This window comes from Rhinatrema bivittatum, chromosome 1 (genome assembly GCF_901001135.1).
Source record: "Rhinatrema bivittatum chromosome 1, aRhiBiv1.1, whole genome shotgun sequence".
Lineage (NCBI taxonomy): Eukaryota > Metazoa > Chordata > Amphibia > Gymnophiona > Rhinatrematidae > Rhinatrema > Rhinatrema bivittatum.
The window spans coordinates 607236889-607257456 of record NC_042615.1 but is presented as its reverse complement, the minus strand read 5'-3'; positions in this window follow the sequence as shown (position 1 = coordinate 607257456).

Genomic DNA, 20568 nt, shown 5'->3' with positions numbered 1-20568 from the left:
TAAATTAGCAGGAGGACAGTCTCTGGAGTATTTTTTTAGAAGGATTGTCCTCCCAAATTAAAGATGAGCTAGCCACCCAAGAACTGCCTGACTCCCTAGATGCCCTCTTTGATCTGATGGGAGGATTGACTGGCGGCTTCAACAGCAGGCTCAGGAGTTGTAAGTACCATGCAGGTAGCTGTTATTGGCCCCATCATTCTCACATCCTTGTACACCAGCTTCAGTGTCAACGCCTGCTTCAGTCCATCTGGAGGAGCCCATGCAGCTTGGGTGGAGCCACATCACGTTGGAGGAGAAGCAGCATCTCTGAACCCTGGGTCTTTGTTTTTACTGCTCTGGGAAGGGGCATCTTTTGGCACAATGCCCCATACTGTTCCCGCTATCCAACTTACTCCTTCATGATGATCACTTTGGAAGGTCATATATTTGCCACCATAATGCTAGTTGGGTCCGGTGCAGGGGGGAACTATATAATGAGGGCCCTGGTGGATCGTTTGAAACTACCAACGGTTCCCAGGGGCTCACCATTAATCATCTCTTCCATCTACGGGGAACCCCTTCTGGGTCAGATCACTTCAACAACTGCCCCACTATGCCTCCGCACTGGTGCCCTACATTTAGAGGAGATAACATTGTTCATCATTGAGAAGGCTGTACACCCATTCGTGCTGGGATTACCCCGGATGCAGCTTCACTCTCCCAGTTTCATCTGGGGAACCCTGCAACTAGCAAAATGGGGTCCTCGCTGCAATACATCTTGTCTTCATCAAGTCCGGCCTTTATCTCCTGTTCACTAGCCATGATCTCCGTGGGATTGCCACCACAGTACACTGATTTTGAGAGCGTATTTTCTAGAGATGTGCATTCATTTATCACGAATTAGGCAATTTCAACAAAATTGCCTAATTTGTCGTGGGTCGGGGGCCCCGAACCCAGAAACTGATTTTCCCCAAACTACGAGGAAAATTAGTTTTTTGGGTTTGTATGGGGGGAGGGGCACATTTTATTTTTTTTAATAAAAAACCACCCCAAGCATTAAAATTTACTATAATACAACCCCCCTCCCACCATCCCGATCCCTCCCCAAGACTTACTAACATCCCTGGTGGTCCAGCAGGGTGCTGCGAGCAATTTCTCCCTCCGTGCCGTCGGGCTTTTGGGCCTGCCTTGCATAAAAATGGTGCTGATAGCCTTTGACCTACTATGTCACAGGGGCTACCGGTGCCATTGATCAGTAGGAGCAATGGATGGCCGGCGCTTTGGGCCCGTTTCATTTTTCCCCGTTTAGTTTTTGTTCGTTTTTCCAAAAAACTAACCGAGGAAAAACAAACTTTACCCCGAAGCGTCTGACTCAAAAAATGACCCGGTAGAAAAAAATGAAGCTCATCTCTAGTATTTTCTAAGAAGAAAGCGGAGACCTTACCGGAGCATTGATCCTTCGATTGCACCATCAATCTTATTCCAGGTGCTACTCTGCTTTTGGGATGTGTATACCCCCTGTTTCTACCAGAAACTAAGGCTATGTCTAAGTACATCCAGGGAAACCTCGAGAGGGGGTTCATTCAACCATCTACATTCCCAGCCGGGGCAGGATTCTTCTTTGTGTCAAAGAAGGATGGTACATTACAACCGTGCATAGACTACAGGGGCCTAAACACAATAACAAAGAAGGATCGTTACCCCTTACCCCTTATTTCAAAACTTCTAGATTATCTTCAAGGAGCCATGATATTTACAAAACTTGACCTTCAAGGGATGTAAAACCTTATCTGCATTAAGCCAGGTGACGAATGGAAAATGGCGTTCAACACACGGGATGGCCATTACGAATACCTGGTAATGCCTTTAGGTGTATGCAACACACCCGCGATATTTCAAAACATGATGAATGAGATTTTCAGAGATCTCTTGTATGTCTACCTTGACGACATTCTCATTTTTTCCAAAGATCTTTCTTCTCATTGCTGGGACATCAGGCAAGTTCTTCAACACCTATGCTCTAATAAACTGTATGCAAAACTCGAGCAGTGCATCTTTGAAAAGGAGTCTACTCTTCTTGTGATACATAATCTCCATCCACAGCTTTTGCATGGACCTCAAAAAGGTAGACTGTATTCAGAACTGGCCACAGCCCTTGGCCTTCATCCCCTGCAAAGGATTTTGTGATTTGAAAATTTATATCAACACTTTATTCCTAATTACTCCCAGATCACTGAACCTCTCATGGCACTCATCAAGAAAGGGGCAAATACCAAGACTGGCCCCCAGAGGCAGTCAATGCCTTCCTCAAGCTGAAACAAGCCTTTCTTTGAGAACCCTGCCTTTGCCATCCTGATCCCACACATCCTTTTATTCTTGAGGTGGACACTTCTTCCATGGGAGTAGGGGCCACATTGAGACAATGCTCAAACACAGGGGTTCTTCGTCCTTGCTCCTTATTCTCTTGGAAATTTTCACCTGCCAAATGGAACTACAGCCTCAGGGACAAGGAAGTATTGGCCGCAAAGATGGTACTTGAAGAATGGTGACAATGGTTGGAGGGAGTACAACATTGCATCACAGATTACACAGACCATAAAACTTAGAATATTTCCTGAACTCCCAGATGTATCTACAGAAGAGGATCAAGGGCACCAAGTGAGGGAGGTTCTGGATGTCCAAAGGGGGAACAAGAGGTGGGAGTATCTTATTTCCTGGGAGGGGTATGGTTCGGAGGAAAATACCTGGGAGCCTGCCTCAAATATTGATAAGATTCTCCTTAAAGCATTCCATGCAGCCCATCCCAGGAAATCCTGGCCCCCAGGGGGAGGGCTTAGAGGAAGGGGTAATGTGTCAACTGTCCACGGGTCTACCCCACGGCCGGTCACACTTACCTGGGATCCTGAGCAGTGGGGAGACCTTTCTTGCTGTGATGGCCTCCCAGCATCAGATGTGGCAGGCCACCACGCAAAAAGGGCCGCGCTGTGCCGGGAACGCTACTCAGCTGTGCGAATGTTCCTAGGCACATGCATGCGCGTCTCTTGCCAATTTAAAGTGCCCGCAATGGGAAACGTCCTGCGGCGACTTTGATAATGTCACCCAGGCCCTCCTATTTAAGGCCTGGCCAGACCTGCAGTAGATGCCTCAGCAACAGGTCGAACTCCTAGGAGTAGCTGGTTGCTTGTTCCTGATTCTATGTTCTTGTCTACCGGCTTTTGGATTGGCTTCCTCCTGGTCTGCTTCTTTGGCCTGGATCCTTGGTACGTCTCTTGGACTTTGTTTGATCATCACCTGCCTTGACCCCTGGTACATCTCCTGGACTTCGCTGGATCACTGCCTGCCTTGACCCCTGGAACGCTTGACTCTGCTTGCCATTCACCATAGGATTTCTCCTCATCAGAGACCTGTGCCTAAGGCAGCTGGTCCTGGCATCCAAAGGCTCAACCTGCGAGGAACGAGGGCTGGTATTGGTGAAGGTCCTGTTGGGTCTCTGCACTGGTTAGTTCCACCTGCCAACAAGGATCTGCAGGGCTCCTCCCTGCAGGTAGCGTTAACCTTATCACGGTCCAAGGGTCCACATCCATAACAGACACCATAAAAAGAAATCACTGTTACCAATATGTGATCAGTGTCTGATTACCATAAAAATATATTTTAAGGGAAGAAAGACTTTAGGCTGCCTCAGATGGAAAGTATCCATTCTGTATGGATTCCAATAATCAAAAGTCAAGAAAACCTCTCCAGTTTTTACATTTTTTTATTTTTATTGTGATGCTATTGTGTCCATCAAAATGACTTATCTTGAATGTGAATATCTTGTCTCATTTTTGGTAGAATAACCAGTCCATTTTAGAACACACTAACACTTCTAAATGGCAAGCCATAAAGGCTTTTCCCTGAGAGCTCTTCTGTTTTGTCTAACGGGCTGCATCAGAGCACAATTCTAAAAGATGAAAGCAATATTAGCAAACTCTTAAGAAAAGCATCTGCTCTTATGAAAGATTGGTAATAATAATTACCAGGTATACCTCTTGTAAATTTCTTCATTATCGGTGACGGGCATTTACCCAGTAGCATTACTTCAAATTGGCAGAACAACATGGTGCTGCTCAAAAGTATACAAAAACAGACTAGTGTTGCAGGACTGACAAATTGAAGAGCCAGTCCCTCAAATTAAAAAAACAAACAGATGAATAAATGCCATTAAATTGATGTATTCAGATCTACTGGTTCAATGCTGTTGAAAAATTAAATCTCTGCCTCCACCTCTAACTGATATTGGAACTATCTATGGCCCCCCCTCCCCCCATGAATGAATAATTTGCATCCAAACAATGTGCTTTTCTCCATTGTTTCATCACATTTTATGCTCAGCGATTTGCATCCTTAAGGCTCATCAGTTACTGTTGGCATCTCTGGGTAAGAGGTGGTTGTAGGGAGAGAATTAAAGTGGCCAGTAGCCTTAGTATGAAGCAGGAAGAGTGCTGTGAATCTGAGTTGGGGAGGGCAGAGAAGAAAGAACAACTTGGTGGCTCTGGTAGGAGAGAGAAAAAATGTGTCAGTGAGCTTAGGTGGATGGAAGAAGAATGCAGTGAGAGGACTAAGAGAGGGAGACGGAGTATGGTGACAGTGGTTTGGGGGGCAGGAAGAAGAGAGTTGGACAGTGGGTCTAGAGAAAGCTAAGGAAGGACATGCCAGAGGGTCCAGAGGAAGAGGATTGGAGTGTGGTGGCCAGACAATATACAAGACTGAAGGCTGCTTAACTATTCTGACATTAGCATCAGAGCCCATGGATTCTAGCCATTCTGTGCCTAGGGCAAATGTTAAGAGGAAGACAGATTCTGTGGCAATTGCTGCAGCATTGCATGAAAGGAAGGGAACTGCTGTTATATAGTGTGTGTGACCTTGTACAAATCACCTCATTTCACCTTACCTCTCTTGCCTTACTTTACTCAACAGAAGTTGGAAAATCATCAGTTATGATTGTTCCTTATTTTCTCTTCCCAATGCCATCTGTTGCCATGATATCTTTCCTGGTGGTGGCTGTAACTTTGATTGTGAAGTGCTTTCACTGTTCAATACATAGGAAGTCACTTTTCAAAATTAAAGCACAGAATGCATTACTGTTATTATTTTCTGTAAGTAGGTCAGAATGTGAATTGCAGATGATCCATTTTTATTGTACTAACTCCAAAGATCTCTCCCTCTACTGAGAATCTGCCATTCATTTCTAAGGGAAAAGGAAGGTGAGTCCCTGTGTGTATATTGGGCAGCATCTGTTTCTTTTAAAACAGTTCTAGTAATATTATTTTTAGCTCTTTCTTGGTGCTTATGCTAGCTTCTAGCAGCAGGTAGTTCTGAGAATGTTTGACACGTGGATTAGAGTTGTTCCATATCACCATGGGCAAATTTATGGGACTATCAGATGCCAAACTTTTTATTATTTTATAAAGAAAATTGCTATTTGAAGCTAGTAGAAGTGGTAAAAAAAATGAAATGTATCTTTAAAGAATAAACCAAATATACAAATAATAGCTGGCAGTTATTCTATGTTTGCCCACTTCTTTATCTTTTGATTAAAGAAAGGGTGGCTCTGGCAGGGGAGAAAGAGAATGTATCACATTTTGGCCACCTTTCGAGAGTGAAAAATTATATTCCCTCCATCAGATCAGTGCCTTTTTAACCTGGTAGTTTCCTCCTGCTCCTTTTGGATTTCAAGCCCCAGGGGCATTAGCAACCTGCCCCAGCCTCTGCCCTCCAGGCAAACAGCAGGGAACTGGAGGGGATGTGGTGATTTGGGAGCAGATACATCAGAGAAGAGCTGCTGTACTCCCTAATCTAGGATGTCTTCCTCTGTCCTACGGGGGGACAGTAGTGGAGGGGATGAGAGGTGAGCCTGCAGCAGGCACTGTTTGTTTGCTGGGTTGATGAGTCTGTGGGCAAATATATTCTTTACCTTCTTGAAATATTAAAACAGTGGTGTTCAAACTGGTCCTTGTGCCAATTAAACACCTTTCTGTGTTTGTTACCATTTATTTATTCATTTGATTTATGAATCATAGTTCAAGTAAGACACTCCTATGATTTACAATTAACAGAAAAAGCAACATTAGTCAAAATGTAATTTACATAAAACTGTAAAATAAAAACCATAACTAAAAACAAAATTATATTTTTTGAAAAGCAATATCATTGCAAATAGGGATATGCATTTTACTCCTGGAGGAATTCTGCGCACAAAAACTTAAAGTTCTGCAAAATTCTGCAAACTTTATATTGGTCAAAATAGCACAATTTACATGACAGTCTTTAAGTAATTAACAAAAGAAAATGGGAAAGAAATGTCACCAAACTTTGTGAAGAGAGCTCTGATGGAAAGCCCTGCCCCCTGACGTCATCAGAAGCAGCACCGGACTGTTAAACGGCGCCGTGCCATCAGGTATCGCACGCTGTGCGTCAAAGGGGCGCGACAAAGGGGTACTCCCCTTTGTGCAACCCGTAGTGCTATATTTATTTAAAAATATTCTACAAATGGTCTCCTATTGCTGTTAACTCTCATCTTAATATGCTTGTAACCTTCACATGTTTGTAATCCATTGTGATAGCTTTATTATGAAGCTTCCTTTCCCCCTCCCTTGAACCCTCCCATTATTTCTTTGATTAGCAAATGTTAAATTAGCTTTATGTTTGATGCTTGTAAACTGTAGTGATGGCTTTACCGATTGACGGTATATAAAAATCAACAAATAAATAAATAAATAGATAGATTAACTTTTAAATTAATACAGAAAAAAGTGATCACTTAAAGATGCAGAATTTTAAATATTTTGAGCAGAATTTCCCTAGAAATTCACTGTAAGGGTGTCCCTTTCACTTGTTCTCCCTACTGCCCTGGCTACTTTGCCCTCTCAGGCCCCAACTCCTCCACCTGCCAGTATCTCTCCCCTCCACCTCTAGGTTCAACCCTTTCCACTCTATTGCCAGTCCCAGAGTTTGACCCCATTCTCAGTACTGCCTCTCACCCAGGCTCCCTCTGTCCCTCCCTCTCTCACACATGCTCCCTCTCTCTAGTACACATACACACACCCTCAAACAGGGCCCTCTCTCTTGCATAAACACACACACAAGCTCCCTTTCTTTCTCACACATACATCCTCACACACCCCTTCACAGAGGCTCTGTCTCAATCATACACAAGATTTATGATGTGAGATCTTACATTCTAATATGGCGCCGGCCGTCCATTGCTCTTACCATGTGACAGGGGCCAACCAATGGCACTGGTAGCCCCTGTCATATGGTAAGGGCAAAGGGCCACGGCACCATTTTGTTTACTGACAGCCGACGGCCCGAGAGTGGGAGATTGCTCCTGGGACCCCGCTGGACCACCAGGGACTTCAGGCAAGTTTTTGGGGGGTCAGGAGGGTGGAGGGAGGGGTTGTAATTAAATAAATTTGAAGGGTTGGAATGGGTTTGGGTTATTTTTTTTAAATAAATGTGCCTCTCCCACCAGAGTTAATCCAAACAACGGATTTTCCCTGAAGTTCAGGGAAAATCCATCTCGGGATTCGGGCCCTCCGACCCATGCCAAATTGGACAATTTCTTTGAAATTATCCAATTCTGCAAAAACAAATGCACATTTCTAGTACCTAGGGTGTGTGAGCAAGAGTGCCAGAGGCTGAGGCACAATGGGGATGTAGCACAGGAAAGAGTTGTCACTTTAGTGTAATACAAGCAGGAGCAACACCCTGTCAGCTACCAATTCCTCCCCCACCTTAACATGTCAAAGCCACATTGCCTACAAAGAACCATTTCTCCTTACACAGGCCATACCTAAAGCAGTTGGCAAGTGAGACCCTCATCTCACTGCAGAAAATTAGACTCCAGCCACAAATTTCTGTCATATGCTATCTCACAGAGCCACAGATGATATAAACACAGATGTGCTGGCATATTGGGCACACAAATTCTCAGGATGGCCAGACATAGCCTTTGAGGATCAGCAATATCTTCCTGCCCAACATCCAGCATGCCCAGTGAGTATGTCTTCCCAAAGATAGGGGACATCATGAGCCCTCATTATTCAAGCTGGTGCCAGAGTTGATGGAAAAGCTGATCTTTTTGAAAATCAATTTGTCTTTGCTTGGGTTTCCAGAATTGCCATGTGAGTGGAAAGATGACTGAAAGCACCTTGACGGCCTAATTGATGCTCTTTCTACCTGCCATGCTCTTATATACCATCTTAAGGGTCTTGCTGGCACATGTCTACCTGCCATTCTCCTGATATACCATCTTAGGGGTCTTATTGTTATTCTGCCTTCCTGCCATGCCCAAGATGTATCATCTTAGGGATTTTGCCTCCACATGCCTACCTGCTGTGCCTCTGATTTATCACCTTAGGGATCTTATCACTACTTTGCTAACTTGCCATGTCTCAGATGTACCAACTTAGGAGTCTTACTGCCACATGCCTACCTGCCATTTCCCAGACATTCCATCTTAGGTTATGTTGGCAGTGAGGCAAGGAAAATTTCTTTAGATCTAGCAGAAGCATATTTACATATTCCTTTCAAGGAGCAGTATTAGAAGTTGCTAAGGTTTGCAAGGCTGGGAGAGCATTACCAGTTCACATCCTTACCATTTGGCCTTACTATTGCATCAAAGAACCTTACCAAGATAATGGTAGTAGTGGCGGCATTCCTTCACAGAGACGGAACTTCAGTACACCCAATTTGGCTATCCAGGGCCAAGTTATTTCAGGAGGGGCTTCGAGAAACATGAAGGGTGGTGCAGATGTTGCAAAACTTAGGTTGGGTGATATGTTGGGCCAAAAGGCATCTTCATCCCAAGCAGACCCTAGTCTATTTCAGAGCAAGGTTCAATACAGGGATTGGTTTAATGTATATGACCAAGGAGAGGGTTGCCAAATTAGAGGAGCAAGTAAGATAATCCAGTGGGCCACTGAGAGGAGAGAATCACCTTGCTGGTGGCTAAAGAGGATCGGTAAGTATTGCTTTGGGAAATGTTAGAGATTAAAATTTTTGGGGAGAGATAAACTATTGAGGCACATTCTTTTGTGTGTGTGTGTGTGTGTGTGTGTGTGTGTGTTATAAAAATCTAGCCATAAGGGATGAAAAGCTTACTTGTGTCCTGCTGCCTTTAACAAAATCTGTACAACATAAGTTTTGCCACTCACTTTGTTTTAAAATACCTTTTTTTCAAGTAATTTTTTAACTTTTTGTTTTTATCATTTATGCTTTTGTAATTTGTTGCCTTCTGACCCCTTCCTTTCGTCCCTTAATTCTGACTTTGAATTTTGAACTTTCTTCTTTTTATTGTAAACTGCTTAGATCTTACAAAACATTTGTGTAGGCGGTATATAAATGGTTTTAAATAAATATAAACAAATAAAACACATAAATAAATAGTTTGTGTCTGGTTGTTATAAAAATCTAGCTGTAAGGTAGATAGTAGCCTAGAATTATGTATACCTAAGTAAAAAGGTTGATAAAGGTCAGTTACCTTGAAAAGGTATTAGAGTAGTGTGATTGATTTGATTAGATACCAACATTTATTAAAAAGAATAGGAGTGAGTCACACAGGCTAACTAACTGAAGTGTAAAGCAGAGTTTCCCAACCAGTGTGCCTTCAGACCTGATCAGATGTGCTACAGAAGTCACCACTGCGTGATGCTCAGATCCAGACCATAAGAACATAAGAACATGCCATACTGGGTCAGACCAAGTGTCCATCAATTCCAGCATCCTGTTTCCAACAGTGGCCAATCCAGGCCATAAGAACCTGGTAAGTACCCAAAAACTAAGTCTATTCCATGTTACCATTGCTAGTAATAGCAGTGGCTATTTTCCAAGTCAACTTAATTAATAGCAGGTAATGGACTTCTCCAAGAACTTCTCCAATCCTTGTTTAAACACAGCTATACTAACTGCACTAACCACATCCTCTGGCAACAAATTCCAGAGTTTAATTGTGCATTGAGTGAAAAAGAACTTTCTCTGGTTAGTTTTAAATGTGCCACATGCTAACTTCATGGAGTGCTCCCTAGTCCTTCTATTATCTGAAAAGAGTAAATAACCAATTCACATCTACCTGTTCTAGACCTCTCATGATTTTAAACACCTGGGCTCTGTTCTCAGCACGTCATGGCAACAAGAGACAGCAGCAATGGTTCTTAAATATGTAGAAGCTCCTTTCTTAGAACATATATGGTCACATATGCCTTCCCTTCCAAGCTACAGCATGAGCCCTGAAGTATGGAAATTAATAAGCACCATGAAGAGTATGGATAGCAAAGCCCCACTTTGTTTGGCACATATATTTTTCACCTTCTGAGTTTCCTCCTTTGAGTCCTTCCAGCCTCTGTCTTACCCCTAGGCCTTATGAAACAAGCAGAGCATGCACTGAGCACTAGATTTGACTTATTCTGAGTGTTAGGAGCAGCAGCAGTGGAGGAGCCACATGTGGCAGCCAAGATAACTAACTGAGCTGGCTACCTATGCCATACTGACTTCTTTTTCTCTTGTATTGTATGTAGAGAGAACTGGTCCTTAGTGTGGGATCAAGTGTGTCTTGGCCCCTCCCTGCCCCACTCTTTATTTTAAAAATTCAAAGAGAGACTGGCAGGTCTTTCAGTGCTTCCCTGGCTATTCTTCTGGCCATTTGAATCCTTTACATGTTTGCATTGCCTCCTCCATGGAGGTTGGTGTGCCTCACAAATTTTTTTTTTAATATAGGTGTGCCTTGGGCTTGAAATTGTTGGGAAACACTGGTGTAATCAGCACAGCTCATTACTTTGGCCCCTATATGCAGAAGAACTGAGCTGGGAATCAAATTCAGGTTCCTCCGCATACTGTAACATTACACAGCACAGCCAAACCTTCCGACTGGCTCTTTAACACTTTTTAATTATTATGATCCATGGAAACATGATGACATGACAAGACAACCTACAGTTTGTACAGTGATATATTCTGCATACTCATTGGGACTCTGCTGCCTCATAACCATGAAAACTCATATCTAGGTTTCCCTGCCTTCGTGTAATACAAGGATACAGTTTATACCATAATATAAACCTTTTTGTATGTAACCTTTTTATGGTTACATACAAACAGCACCAAGTATCTAGGGCCTCAATAGTCAAAGCAATCCATTTATGTAAGTTAGCCAGATAAGATAGAATAATCCAGCTAATTTTACATGGGCTATGCTGTAGCATGGCTATGCTGCTGAATAGCCCTGTAATTGGCGCTGCTTAGCCAGATAAGTTATATTCAGCTAAGACAGACTTGCTCTAGGGAGGTCTTACTTATCAAATAAATATGAATATCACTACTTATTTGGCTAAGTAGCACCACCTCGATCGACCCATTGCCCGCCCACAACTTATCCTGCTATATCTACTTAGCCAGATATTAAGTGGCTGCCACTTAGCCAAATAAATCCAGCTTATTCGCTTAAGTAGCATTGGTAGAGCTTTGTAACTGATGATAGGCACAATTTAAATGTAGTGCCAAATCGGTTTCCTCCATTTCCAAACCAAGAGAAAAATGATTATACTCTCACTATTTGTCTTAACTTTCTACTAAGATATAAGCACTCTCGGTAGAACTATTACTGTGTACTAAAAAAATAAATATCCACCTTTGAAATAACTTGTAAGTCTGGAAGACTTTACTTTGTGGCAAGCATGTAAACCATTCACACCATTAAAAATAAATCTACAGAGTGACTTTCATATATGGCCATGCTTTTATATTGTTTTGTTCTTATAACAGCTGCTCCATTATAACCATATGTTATTATTTCATTGCCATTAATCACAATATGGAACCCAATGGAAGTGTACTTTTCCAAATGTGTTATTCTATCCACACCCTGACACAACTCTGTGTTTGGAATATATTTGCTTTGGGGGTGCGTCTGTTTCAGGTCTGGTTCCAACACTTGTGATCCTGCACAATAACAAGAGCAGGCATTTTATTCATGAAGTTTAATGTCTGAGAGAACTAATCAAAAGAAGATACCAAGTTGAAGTAGATTGATGCAAAACTTTGTCTATCTCCAATCATCTTAAAACATTTAACACACAGTATAACATTCGGTTTCCTCATTAAAGGCATGAGGGTCTACCATAGTTATCGTAAATATCCAAAATTATTCTCTTTGAGCTGCCTGATCTCCCCATCTCCATGATTTCTGATTATATTAAATGATCTTCAATGAAGATCTCTTTGTAAATACATGTTTTAACAGTGTGAATGCCACAAAATCAAGATTTACAGCAAAATAAATTATTTGGTGGTGAATATATTTTTGAGTACATATCTTAATTTTCTTTCATGTATATAGATTATAATTTCAATTCATCAGTATAAATTACAAACTCAGATTGTCCTGTTCTACAGAGAGTTTTTTTGTTAACATTAGAAAGCTGTCTATTACACGTTCAACCACTAATTTACAATAATTAAATCTTAATCATTGGGCAATAACTAATTATACTTTATGGCAATTAAAAACCCATTTGGAACAATTGATTTCAATTACCACTTCTCTATTATGACAGTTCTTCTCTTTTATTACAGTTTTGCTCTAAATAATTTTGCTTTCGTTCAGAAAAAGAGTAATAGATCCACGCTTGGGCAGGAAGACAAAGTAGTGCTCACTATGAAAACATTAGAGGGGATAGCATTGTAGGGAAAATAATGTGTTGCCTGGTTTTCAAGATAATAAATTAGATAACATGGTCTTTGTAAACTAGCTTTCACATAGTTAAAAATGACATGCGGTTTGTTAATTTGTAGGGGGTAATTTTCAAATTTTCCTTGTGTAAAACATGGAAAGTGATTCATAAATGTTATATAAATAAACAAATACATTTAGGCATAGAAATGGAGTTTTATAAAAGTGCCTGCCTGATGTATACTGTATATCCTGTTCACCTGTAGGTTTACCTAGACTGTACAGAGATGGATGTTCCTGGGGCAGGCTTGGGATAGAGTTTTCATTTATATGTATACTTTTTAATTTTAAAATGCATGTGCATAAATTTATATGGGAAATTTACATGCTTCAGATAGCAGTTGTAACTTAGGCAAGTGTGACAGCCAGTAAGGTTGAGCTTTTCTTTTACGGAAACACACAACAATTAAAACAGACCATATAGTTGGATATAAGTGGCTGAATCCTTTTATTAGATACCTAATAGGGAATCTAATTTGGGTGCTGAAGCCTGCCTAGGACCTATCTATTTTTCTCCCCTTGTGAGGTGCCATCAGGCCCCTTTCATTTAAAATGATCATAATATTTATTTATTTTTAATTTTTATATACCAATGTTCCTGTATAATATACATATCGTACCGGTTTACAAGGAACTGAAACTGTCGCCTCTGGGGCGGAATACATTGGAACACGTTGAAATAAAGAACTTACAGAGAGATAAAAAGGACTACATATACACATATTGGTCTTTATAGGAACTTTATAGGAATACATTGGAAGAAGTTGAAATAAAGAACTTACAGAGAGATAAAAAGGACTACATATACACATATTGGTCTTTATAGGAACTGCCTCTACTCAAGGTCTTCTGCAAGCTGAGATGTTACCAAGGATGGCCAGGCTGGGGAATTTGCCACACACAGCAAGACTGCCGGCCTCTCCTCCAGTCATTAGTGGAACTGGACCCTCTAGGTATTTCCTGTGTCTGTCATCTGTTACACCCCTGGATTATTCACACCATAGCCCAAGAATGTGACCCTAGTCATTTGATGATGAGGTTATGAACACCGTCTGTGAACTTATTCAAGGTTGCACTCCAAACAGTTCCTTACCAAGACAGTTTCTGCCACTCTTGTTAGAACTTTCAGAATACCAAGCAGTGATTCTGTGAGGACACTGCATTGTTGTACCCTGTTCTAATGGTTGACATTGCTAGCCCATTTATATCAAGGTCATGTTGGTATTGAGAAGTTTAAATGATGAGCTAGAAATATTTTGAACTAGTTCACCATGAACACAGAAATTGAAAATTAGATAAGGTTTTTATTTTAGCCTACCAGTTGAACCTTTCGGAGATGAGTATGTTCATCTAACTCTATGGGAAGAAGTGGGCATTGATTTGTTAATATAAGATGAGGATTATGTTGTACTTTTTCACAATTTCTCAAATTATCCCATAAATTGCTCAACTAGAGGACTTGTTAGCCTAAACTATCATCAAACATATCAGAACAATATTTTCCAGAGATGGCATACCTAGAGTTGTGATAACTGACAATGGACCAGAGTTTGCACCATTAGGTTCAAAGAATTTGCACAGCATATGAATTTACACATGCCACAACAAAGTCAGAACTTCCACAATGTAACAGACTTGTAGAATCTAGTTATGATTATAAAGACTTTCCTGAAAAAGGCCAGAACTACAGATTATTTCCCACTACAAGTCTTCCGCTGAGTTACTCTTTGGAAGACAATTCAGTACACATCTTCCTGTACTAGATCTATGCATACCTTTAATAATCTGGAAGTTGTTGACAAAAGACTCAAAGGGCCGGATTTTAAAAAGGTTATACGCATAAATGCAGAGGATTTACACGTGTAACCCGTCTTACACGCTCCGGGCCTATTTTAAAAAGGTTCGGCAACACCCCAGGATGCGTGTAAGTCCCAGGGCTTTACAGGTGTGGTCCGGGGGTGGGGCCAGAGTGGCCATTGCCACTATGTCAGAGGATTGTGTATTGGCAACCTGCCGGCAGGCGCAAAAGGTAAGACAAAGGACAGGGGGGTTAGAATAGGTATAGGGGGGGAAAGGTTAGGGGAAGGGGTAGGAAGGTCAGGTTAGGGGGGAGGGAAAAGGGAAAGCAGCATGGCTCGGCACGTGCAAGGTGCCTAATTGTGCATCCCCTTGTGCGCGCTGACCCCCGAATTTATAACCGAGGTGATGTTACTTACGTGCCCCGGTATATAAAAAACCCGTAAATAAATAATAATAAATAAATAACATGCACGCCTGCGCATGCATGTTATAAAATCAGGTGTATATTTGCGTGCGCCAGGTAGTGCGTGCACATGTAGGCTGCACGTGCTTCTTTTAAAATCTACCCCAAAGTGTGAGCCATGTACAACTCTCATCAAAAGGACACAGCAGTTCAACTTCATTCACCCGCACCAAGACTAAAATGGCCGCATCAAAGGAGCCAGATGTTGGAACCTGGAGCCAAAGTGATATCAGAAAGTTAACCTTGCTCATATTGGATCAAAATCCAAAGAGGTTGATTGAACATTGATTACAAACTTTATGACAGACAAAAAAAAAAGAATGATGGTGTAAGTATCCAAGATCTTACTAGCTGAAATTGCAGAGAAGTTTAGTTTTTTTCTGTTGATAGAACAGATTTCTTTTACTTAGAAAAAAAGAGAATGTGGAAACATGGTATTTCTTTCTCTGTAACCTAATGCATAATCCTGTATGTAAGAATTTGAGTTCAGGTCAGTGTTGCTCTGAGTTGAATAAAGAATCATGTTAACCACTTGTGTCAATCACTCATGCCATGTTAACCACCTGTGTTTCTAAGAGAAATAACGCTGAGTGTATGAGAAGTGAGTCAGAGGGGTCATGAGGGAGAAAGAGATGGAATGCTGGGAAAGAGGGAGATGGAGGTTTGGGAGGGGTAAGGGATACATAACAGGAAGGAGTGAGACAGGATAGGCAAAAATGGAATGGTGTGATGGAGGAATAAGTTGTAAAATAAAGGGTGAGGTGTTAAAAGATGTATGAGATCTATTATGGTTGGGCAGAGAGGAAGAGAGCCAACCTCCCCCTCCCACCCCATTCCCTGCTCACCCCCCGGATCTCTCTCCATCATGCCACCTGAAATTGCCTGTCATAAGTTAATTGTATACTCCCACTGCTGTAAATAAGTTACAATTTATAGAATGTAATTTTCCTCCTGTCTCAAGTTTATTGTAAACCGGCGTGATGTGCCCGCACGAACCCTGGTATATTAAAAGCTGTTAAATAAATAAATAAATAAATAAATAAATAAATAAATAAAGAACGAACATTATCAGTTTTGCCATCTATTGGGAAAATAACAGTACAATCAAAAAACCATGTGAAAAGCTTGGGTGTTTTAATCAGTTCTGCTCTTACGATACAGTATCAAATTAGTTCTGTCTTTTTTAGCCTACATAAGATTTGTTGTATTTGAGCATTTTTCCAGGCAAGTGCTCTTTCTACTGCTGTTCATGCTCTTGTTTTAAATAGATTATTATTAAAAGATGTCTACAAGCAGTACAGAATTCTACAGCTAGATTGTTGTTGAGAAAGAAGGAATCAGATCACATAACTCCACCACCCACTCGTTGCATTGGTCGTCCATGGAGCAACGGGTTTTGCTTAAAGTTCTATGTTTGATGTTCAAGGCTATGCATTAAGGCATTCTAGAGGATCTGGGAGATTTGCTGGTAGCCCACCACCCATCTAGATTACGCTAGTTCTTGAAACTTGTTTTACTCATGACCCTTGGACTTTCAGAAGTAAAGTTGTTTTTCATGAAAAACAAGGCTCTTGCTTGTTTTGGATCTTCGTTGTGGAATGTGTGTCTGGTGGAATTATGTTTAGGATTGAATTATCTGACCTTTCAAAAATACTCAAAGCTTGGTTCTTTGCTCAAGTCTTTCAATAACGATTATATCTGAGCAATTTTTTAATCTGGAAGTGTGATTAAGAACTATTTTAAAATAAATAAATACATTTGAATTCCTCCTACTTCAGTAAATGATGATAGTCAGCATTCATGGTTACTTAGTTTCACTTTCTTATTTGGGGGTCATTTGTTTGGTTGACCTTTTGATTGTTGATTGTTTTTTAAAGGGGTTAATTCAAGTTGAATTTTTTTTTCTTTTTTTTTAATGAATTGGACATGTACCTTGCTTGGAGCTATTCTTTGATAGAATGTGCTTTAAAGTATAAATAAATAAATAAATAAAAGATATGGGAAAAGATTGAGAGGAATGAATTACTGATGAGTGGAAGAATGGCAGAGAGGAGAGAAATGGGGAGAAGTGACAGTGTAAGAGAAACAAATGTCAGCTGGATGGAGATGGAGAGGTTTAAATGGAGAAAAACATAAAAGGAAAAATAAAATGAAAAGAATAGGAAAGGAGTCAAGAGAAACCAGAAGAAAGGATAAGAGAGAGAAAAGTATGTGTGAGAAAAAAATAAAAATGAAAGCTGTTTTTGAATTTAATTATTTTAAATTTAAATATTTGATTATGAAATCTTAGAAGTGTCTCATTATTGTGTATGTGTTTTTTAAATGCTAGCTGTTAGGATATGCATTCGACAGAATCACCCACTGGAATCTGGAGAGAGCCATTGTAGCACCTGGCCAAGGGCCATCACTGCAGTGGCTGGACTAGGTAGAAGCTTATAAAAATAGGGGAAGTTCCTGGCTAGTTGTGAGTGCAGATTCATGATGAAATAGCTCAATACAGACTGATAATTTGAGCTGGAAGCTCAAAGAAGCAGAAGACTGTTGCCCTCCTCTGCCCCCTCCAAAATATTCTGATGTCTAATAGACTAGTTGTTGTCAATAGAACTTTTTCAGTATTGATGTTATCATAAAACAGTTTCTTGCAGACTATTATAATTAACTGGAAAGACATGTGTAGATGATTTTATAGCCTAGTTTTAAAAAGTTTATTCCTATTTTGTGACTATGGGAATTTGCATTTATAAATTAGACTTTCATCTATATATTAAGAATGGACTTTGCAGTTCTAGTTCTGAGATGTTCTTGGATAAATAGGACATCACAGTTTTTAAAATAACTAAAACTTTTCACTGAATGATAAATAACTAAAACTCTTCACAGAATATGAACTCTAGAAGGTAATCTATGGGTACTCGATGAATTGACAGCAGATCCCAACAAAAATCTTCAGCTTTTTGTTGGTTATAACTGTGAATAAGGGATCGTTTAATCTGAATGAGATTGTGGAAAATATTTGTAACTGGTATTGTGGTATAGCCCTCACACGGATTCTAGGATTTTAATGTAATCAGTGGTCGTTCAGATATTATAATGGACCAGGGGGTGAAGTATTTACTAAGACTTGACAACTTCTCTGGGGTGGATTAACTCTCCTTGCAATCCAAGGTATATTAAGGCATTTGACTAAGTCTATGGTACTTCAGTAGCTATGGTTCCAAAACAGGTTTGCTTTTGTTTACAGAACTAGAATTTACAAAGTCTGATCCACTGGAATTATCACTGTAAATGCCTTTCAATTCATGCTTTTAGACAGTTGTAGCAGCAGTAAAAATATTACAACATATAGGTATAATTTCTGAGTGAAACTCTGCCATCTTAAAGTTCAGACTCGTAGGCACTTCAAGTGCAGATACAAGAGTAGACTGAGTCACTGCTTCCATGAGCTGATGTTTGACTCAGATTACATGAGTATCCCAGAAATGTTAAGGTACTCTAGCTAAGGGGTTCTGAATCCCTCTCAGTACCCAATATGACAAAGATATATATTCATATTTCTCAGATCTTGACACCAGAAGAGGTTCCTGGGAGTAGGAAGTTCTTCTGGTAGTATTGTAATTGACCTCCTAGTGGATAATAAGCAAGTTCCGCCTATGGTGAGTTGCTATAATTTACTATGCTGGCTCTGGAGCTAGCCTGATAAGATGTTCACTCTTCATCTTGCTCCCTGGAAATGCCTAATATTTCGATACAGTTGCAACACTAGAGTCTCTAAACACACACACACTCACACTCTGAGTCTTCTGGCTTAGTTTATAGGGGTCTTTACATTTAAGGGGTTTCATAAACTATTATGCAAGGGTTTATGGCACAAAGACATACAAATGCTGATTTACCTGAACTCCTTATTACTACACACCAACAAAGGTCCTCTGGGATATTATAGAGCCCCTGATTCAATTACACAGGGGCTGCACATTGTCTACTCAGTAGTGATATCTATGATGCTACGTGTGGTGCATCCTGCAGTCATCTCATGTTATCTTCAGTGTATAAGTATAAAAAATATACCGGTACCTATTTTTGCTGAAAATGCTCTACATTCTGAGACCTAATGTCTCCCAGCAATATACTCTACATCTGGCATTTACTGCTTCTAATAACTGTTGTTCTTCTATTCTAACTTGAACTGCTCTTTTTTTTCTTTGCTTGAACTGGTCCTTCCTTCTCCTGTTAATAAAAATTGTACCCTCTCATTATTTGTACCATTCAAACTAACTATAATCACATTCCTTCTCAGCATTGGCTCATCTTAGGATAATGGTTTTCATTTCCTCACATTTTTAAATCCTGGGGGAAATTCTGTGCTACTGCGGAATGCAGAATTTGTGCAGAATTCTCCCTTCCCGCAGATTTTCTTCCTCGCCTCGCAGATTTGCAGATTTCCTCCCTCACCTAGCATAGCAGTCTTGCTACACTGCCACTGAGACTGCTATGCTAGCATGCTCACCTGCTGGAAGAGGAAGCATCACTAGAAGCACACGGAGGCATCATGGCATGGGCGAGGTTCATGTGGATGCATCACAGCAAGGGCGAGGTTCGCACGGGAAGCAGAGGTAGAGCGGCACGGACGAGGTTAGCAAGCTCCATCCAAGAAAGAGAGGACCCAGGGGCTGCCATGGACTTCATCCCGCTGGTGGCTAAAAAAGAGACCCATGCCCAGGCTCTGAGAGTATATGTGTGTGAGCCTGTGTGTTTGTTGGAAGCCAATGTGGGTGGGTAGGTGTCTACCTGGAAGTCTGTGTGTGTGTGTGTGCGCAGGGGGGGGGGGAGAGAGTGTGTGTGTGTGAGAGTTGTATGTGGGGAGACAGAACATGTGTGTGACAGATGGTATGTGGGAGAAAGCATATAACTGATAATTTTCAAAAAATATTGTTGTTTTGACAAATGTGCAAAATTTTGCAGAATTTAGAAAATATGTATACAGAATTTAAAATTTTCAATTTTTTTTCTCAGAATTCCCCCTGGAGTACTTTTTATACTGTTAGACTTTCCCTCACCATTTCCATTGTTTGCCATTGAATTTGTAACTTTGTCATTCCTTATATATCACTGCAAAAATAAGAAAATGATGTGACCGGTATTTCAAGTGCTACAGGTTTGCACTTCAAAAACTGTTAAAGACCATTCATAATCTTTTAACCCATTCTGTCCACATGAAATCATAACCAATTTCACTAAACAAATAAGGGAATCAGTCATCATAACAGAAATAAGACAACATAATGTAATATAGCATACATTAGGGACGTGCAATCGTTTTTACCGAATTAGGCAATTAAAAAAAAAAATTGCCTAATTCGGAATGGTTCGAGAGAACCGAAAAACGATTGAATTTTTTCCAAAATTTCAGAAAAAATTGATTTTTGGATTAGCGCGCTCTAACTCCCGATAGTGCACATTTACGTGGCAGAGTTAGTGCACACTCTCCTGATAGTGCACACTAACCCGAAAATTGGGGTGTCCCCCCCAAAAAAAACCCCGAACCGCAAAAAAAAAACAA